This window comes from Galeopterus variegatus, unplaced genomic scaffold (assembly GCF_000696425.1).
Source record: "Galeopterus variegatus unplaced genomic scaffold, G_variegatus-3.0.2 Scaffold2664, whole genome shotgun sequence".
NCBI classification, from domain to species: domain Eukaryota; kingdom Metazoa; phylum Chordata; class Mammalia; order Dermoptera; family Cynocephalidae; genus Galeopterus; species Galeopterus variegatus.
In genome coordinates, this window is record NW_007728775.1 from 30220 (window position 1) to 36287 (window position 6068).

Below are 6068 nucleotides of genomic sequence, written 5' to 3' on the forward strand. Positions count from 1 at the left end.
ATATAGGATCCGAACCAGTGGCCTTGGTGTTATCAGCACCGCACTCTACCGAGTGAGCCACAGGCCGGCCTTGGCCTGTTCTTCATTACCAGACTACCCTCTATGTGTTGGTGTATGTGTGTGTGTGTCTAAAAGATCCTATGTTGCACACTGGATGTATCATGTTGACCAACTGTCCATAAAAGTACATTAGACCCATAATTGTAGGAGCCATAAAAGTACATTAGATCCATAATTAATTGTATGTGTGTCTGTATGAGTGTGTCTATGTGTGTGCACTCACATGTGATTTTTCCTTCCCTTCTGCCACTGAGCTGCTGTGACCAGGCTGACCTGGTCATCAAGGGAGGGGACTGGTCTCTTGGGTTTCCTTGTTCTTGCTGGGGTGTGGCTGACAGGCCAGCAGAGGGCAGCTGTGTGGCGTGTGTGATGTGTATATGTGTGTGTGAGTGTTGTGGAAGTGTCTGGGCCACTGTTCCTGGCTGTGGGGTGGTGTGAGGGCTCTGGCTGTGGCAGGACTATGCTGGGGGCGAGGCTGGTGGTGTGGGGCTACGGTGGGAACCTATGACTGGTAGGAGACTCACAGTCTGACTGTATGAAACTGTGAGTGTGTGCTTGGGGAGTGACTGTGATTGTGGGGAACTGAGAGTGCCTGGGCGTGGGTGTCATGGGCAGGAGGGGGTGTGACAAGGTGTGTGGTGACAATGCTGAGAGGGAAGGTGAGAGTCCCGGTGTGTGTATGAGCATGTGGGAGACGTGAAGTGTGTAGCACAATCAAGCCCAGCCCTGGTTAGGGGGCCAGAGGACAAGTCTTGGGGTTTGTAGTGTTGTGACCAAGACCTTGGGCTCTGGACCCAAGAAAGACATGGGCTCAAATACTTGCTGTGCCTATTAATGGCAAAAGACCCAAGCTAGGCCTCTCTCAGGCTGTTTCCTTATCTGCAGAATGGAAAAAGTTGTTGGGAGGACTAGAGGTCCTGTGTCCAGGGTCCCTTAACACAGCCTATAATGAGAGTGCAGCACATGCTATGTCTTATTTGGTGATCACTTCCCAGATGTATGGTCCCCATTCTCCTGGGAGCTGGGGCTAATGAAAACCCAGATTATCCCCTACCCAATTTCTTGCCTGCAATGTGTCTTTTGTCCCCTCCCATCCCTTTGACCAGGCTGCTTGTGGGACAGAGCCCCTAGTACCTAGCCCTGTTCAGCTCACATGACAACCCCTGCCACCGCCAGCCCCCAGTCTCAGTAGCAGTGATGGTATGAGGGGTGGTTTAGAACTGTAACTGCAGGGCACTGACACCGTTTAGCTGGCACGGCTAATTGGAGTTTAAATTAAAATTAGAAATAATTTAAAGTGCAGACAAAAAGATAAAGCCTGAGGATGCCTCTACCCCCAGGGAGTGGTGATGCGGGTCTCCAACTGGAAGAGAGGAATCTTTTGTGGAGGCCTGGTATGGCCTGCAGAGAAGATGCTCAGGCCTTTCAGCCAGGAGACCTGGGGCACTTTGCTGCCTTTGCCATTCCTTCTTTCCAGGATATCTCCAGGGCTCAGTTTTTTTTCACCTGTCTAGTGTACAAAAGTAATCTGAAAATCACCTGACTGTAAGATGCAAAACAAGGAATAAAAAAGTGTCACTATTTATTTGGCACTTTCAATGTGAGTCCAGCACAGGAGCTGGCATGCCATATCACTGGAGACTTGGAACCACCTGGGGAGAAGGGCACTAGTATTTTCCTCATTTTAAAAACTGAGGCTCAGAGGAATTACCCCAGGCCATAAAGTGGTGGTGGTGCCCAATTGCACCCTAGGACACCTAGCCCGCAGGGCAACCTCCCACAGACAGGAGGGTTAGGAACAGCTTTTTGCTGTGTCTGTTGGCCTCTTCATGAGGCTGGAAATGTTCCAAGGGCAGGAACACAGTGTTCCATACCCTAACATGGAGTGGACACATAGCCATACCCAGGAAAAGGTGGGCCCAACACCCCATCTTACACAAAAGAAAGCCAAACCCAGAGAGGCCCGAGGTTTTGGAGTCAGGAAAGACTGAGCTGGGCCTGTGTCAGCCATGTGGGGCTGGCTGATGGGGAGAGCCTGTTTGGCAGTGCCTCCCACTTAGCTGTTTTCTCCTGTTCCTACAGGTCTGCTGGATCTGTCCCAGGTGGAGGAGGTGGGCCTACTTGTCCTGGTGGTTGGTGCGTGGCAGCAGCGGAGCCACAATTAAGGACAAGCGGGAGCTGGGAGCCCCAGGTAGGACTGGATCCTCTTAGATGGAGAGTGTGTAGGGGTAGCCTTCATCTTTGGGCCCCTCTCCTTCCACTGTGGGACTGGGTGAGGGGCATGCATACAGAGTCCTTGATCTGGGTGTGGGGCCTAGGTGCCCAGAGGAGCAGCCTTTTGCCCAGCCTTTGAGGGGCTCCCTGCTCATGAGGAGCTCTCTGCCTGAAACCTGGCTCTGGCCGAGGGAAGGCTTTGGCCCTGAGGTCAGAGGCCTGGGGCCCACCAGTAGTTTGGGTCAAGGCATGGTGACACTTTTTTGGTCAGTGAGAGAGAGGGCATGTGAGCCAAGGGTTGGGGGTGGATGTACCAGCTTTTCCACGGCCACTTGTATCTGCCTCAGACTGTCCTCATCATCACACAGGAAACTGAGGTTCACCCTGGGCTCCACGGTGGGTTGGACATTGAGCCGGGAATGGATCCAGGTCTCCCAGCTCCTGGCACAGCTGAGCTCTCTCTTACACACCCCAGTTTCCCCTCCATTTTCCCAGCCTCTCTGGGACCCAAGAAAGGACCCTAAATCCCTCTTCCAGCCTCCAGATTCAGGGGTGAGCTGGACAGAGTCTCTAAGGAATGCTGGGGAAGGCTGCAATCTATATTCCTCCTTTTGGGGCCAGCCTTGCCTCTTGCAGCCCCCATTGCAATGAAAACAGCCCTGTAAGTTACTCATTGGGTGTGCAGAGCCCCAGTGAACAGGGTTCTAGGGTGGGAGGTACTGAGGATACCTGGAATCTAGGGGTTGACAGTGTGGGAAACAGCAAAGATGATCTTTCTTCTAGGAGTCCTCCCTGATCATACCCCCCACTCACACCCCTGTTGGCTGCCAGGTACCTATAGGTCTTGGGGGTGACTATGTGTAGACCTGTGAGTGCTGAGCTCCCTGGGCCTGACTCTGGTTGGAGGTGGAGGGATGGAGGAGGTCACAGTCCTCTCTCCTGGGGCGGGAGTGGGGGCAGAACAAGGTTAAGGTCTTCACTAGATCTTCTTTTAATTCAACCTATCCCCAAACCTGGTGCTCTTGAGCCTTGGCTTGCAGGCTAGGAGCAAGGGAGGAGCCAGGGTTGTGGAGGCCGCAGGGGACTTCATGGCTTCAGATCCCTGCCCCTCTCCGACAGCCCCGGGATAAGGCCTGGGCAGCCCTGACAGTGGAGAGCCTGGTCAGTCGGCCTAACCCACTGGCTAGATGCTGAGAGCATCAGGGGAGCCAGCCCCTCCCATCACCCAGCCTCATTCCCTAAGGAGTTCAATTGGTTAGCCTTGGAGCCAGCCTACTTTAAACTCTCCAACATCACCCACCTAGCCGACATAGACAGGCATGTGCTTACACAGGGATATAGACAGCCAGGCTGCATGGGCACACACACCCACATCCTCATGAGTGCCTGCACACGCACCACACGTGGACACACAAGTACACAGGGGTTCACATTGCACTCCCCACAGGCATGCTCAAGCATGTACAGAAGCTCGCCTCATCACCATCGTCGTCCATGCACTCAGATGCCTGCCCACACACTCCACACTGTGCCTGTTGGGTCAGGAAGGGGGGCCCTGGTCAGGGTCATAGCCCAGCCGGGCAGCCTTTGTCTGGCACCTGACAGTGAGGTTCCAGAGGAACACACATTGGGAGGTGGGCCACATTGGGAGGTGGGCATTAACGGCTACCCTGCCCACCTGGTCCATCCCCCAGGCTGACTAACTTGGCGTTGGAGATGGGGGGAGGGCATGGTTGCGGGGGAGGGGCCGTGTCAGCTGTGCTGGCACCGTTTGTGGCTGCTGCCACAGAGGAGGAAGTGGGCTGTCTGGTCATGGGGCCAAGATGCTCACAGGCAGATTGGGGTCCTATCAGTTTCTCTGTCCCCTGCAGTGTCCATGCCTGGAGAGACTGGAGTTGCTAGACTCTGGGGTCTGGGATGTAGTCAGGGTACTTTTCTCCTGGGGCAGTCAGTCCACTTTCTAAGGCCTGGGCCCAGGGGAGAGGCCCATCTGTCCGAGGTGTTTCCGGAGGCTCACTTCCTCTGGGCAGCCCAGGAAGTGGTTTCAGAGTGGGACTGACCAGCCCTCTGTCTGTGACTTGCCCCGCCCCTGCCTTGTCTGCTGAGGAGAGCAGCATCTGGCTAGTGGGTTAGGCCGACTGACCAGGCTCTCCACTGCCACGGCTGCCCAGGCCTTGCCCAGAGCTGTAGGAGAGGGGCAGGGAGCTGAGGCCATGAAAATCCCCTGCAGCCACCATAACCCCATCTCCTCCCTTGCTCCAAGCCTGCAAGCTGAAGCTCAAGAGCATCGGCTCTGGCAGGCATGGCCCCCTTAGGAGTGGTGGTGGCTGGGCTGCCTCTTGGGGATTAGGCAGCTCCAAGCAAGCCTGCAAGCTGAAGCTCAAGAGCATCGGCTCTGGCAGGCATGGCCCCCTTAGGAGTGGTGATGGCTGGGCTGCCTCTTGGGGATTAGGCAGCTCCAAGCGGTTGTATGAATGAGCCGGGGCAAGTGGCTTTGATGCTCAGTGCCTCAGTTTCCCCCCTGACAGATGAGATAACAGTGTCCACTTTTGTGAGGTCCTGCTGGAAATAACAGATAATGAATGTGAACTGTGCTTGGCACATGTTAGTGTTTCATTAGTAGAAACTGTATTATGAGAGCACTTAGTGCCCAGTTCATGGTAACTATTCAAGAAACAGCAAGGGGTACTGATGATGAAGTTATTAATGTCTGATGCGCTGGGCACTGGCCCAGTGTCACAGGACCAGGTGGCTGCAGATCTTGGCTGAGAGGCAAGGTCTCTGGCTCCCCCATTCCTCTCAATTCTGCCACCAGCAGCAGTGCCCGGGGGTGGGGAGGGCTCCACGGGTTCAGTAGTTTCCATGTCCTCTGAAGAGAGGAGCTCCAGGGTGGAGCAGCTGTGCCCACTCAGCAGCCCAGCCCCCGCCTGCTCTTTTTCCTCTCACTCCCTTTCAAAGGGAGAAAAATAGATCTCATGACAAATGGATGCAGGAAGGGAAAGGCAGTCTGCAGCTGCCTGCTGCCCCCTCAGAGCTCCCCTTGGGCCCCTGTTCTGCTCTGGCCCCCTGCATGACATTGGGCTTAGAGAATTGACTGCGAATGAGGGGGTGGCTGGTGATCCATCCTGCCAGCCTGCCTACCCTTTAGACCCCCAGAATCAGCCTCTGGGATGGGGAAGGGGGAGGACACGTGGGGCTGATGGAGACTGGAAGTGTGAGGGGAGCTAGCAATACCCCCTGCACACACATCCATCCATACATCCTTAACACATGGCAGTTAGTGGCAGAGACCTGCCTGTCCCAGGGACGTGCAGAAGGTCAGCCCAGTGAGGGTGGGGCCGAGCTCTGGGGGTCTCAGAAGTGGAAGAGTGGTAATGATGGTGGTGTAGTGGGCAGGGGCCTGGGCTGCTAGTGTGAGCGGGGGCATCCTGCAGGGTTAGGAGCAGGACTTCTGCAGCCATCAGGCAGACCCACAGTTTGAATCCTTGCTCGTTATTTACTGGCTGTGTAACCTTGAGCCAGGGACTGGACTGCTGTGAGCCTTGGTTGCCTCATTTGTGGAATGGACAGATCAGGGAGTATCCCTGTGAGGCCTGGATGATGGGAACGAGACACTGTGTTTGGGGGGGTTTGGGGGGGCAGGAACATAGAACACCAAGCACAGAGGCTCCTAAGCAGGAGGGAACTTGGCTGTTCAGGGAAGCGAAAGGGATCATTGTGTCTGGGGTATAGGAGTGAGGGGAGGGCAGCTGCTGAGGAAGTCAGGGAGGTGGGGGGGGGGCAGGCTTGGGGGA

The 6068-nt window shown here is 55.3% G+C and overlaps 1 protein-coding gene across 1 annotated transcript in view; it reads left to right on the forward strand.

Moving 5' to 3' along the window:
- The first annotated feature begins 2188 nt into the window (after window positions 1–2188).
- Window positions 2189–6068, forward strand: part of PRKCD (protein kinase C, delta) — a 28174-nt gene continuing 24294 nt past the window's right edge. Inside the window, exon 1 of the mRNA XM_008582529.1 lies at window positions 2189–2251. The gene's annotated coding sequence lies outside the window, so the exon portion shown is untranslated. The remainder of the gene's footprint in view (window positions 2252–6068) is intronic.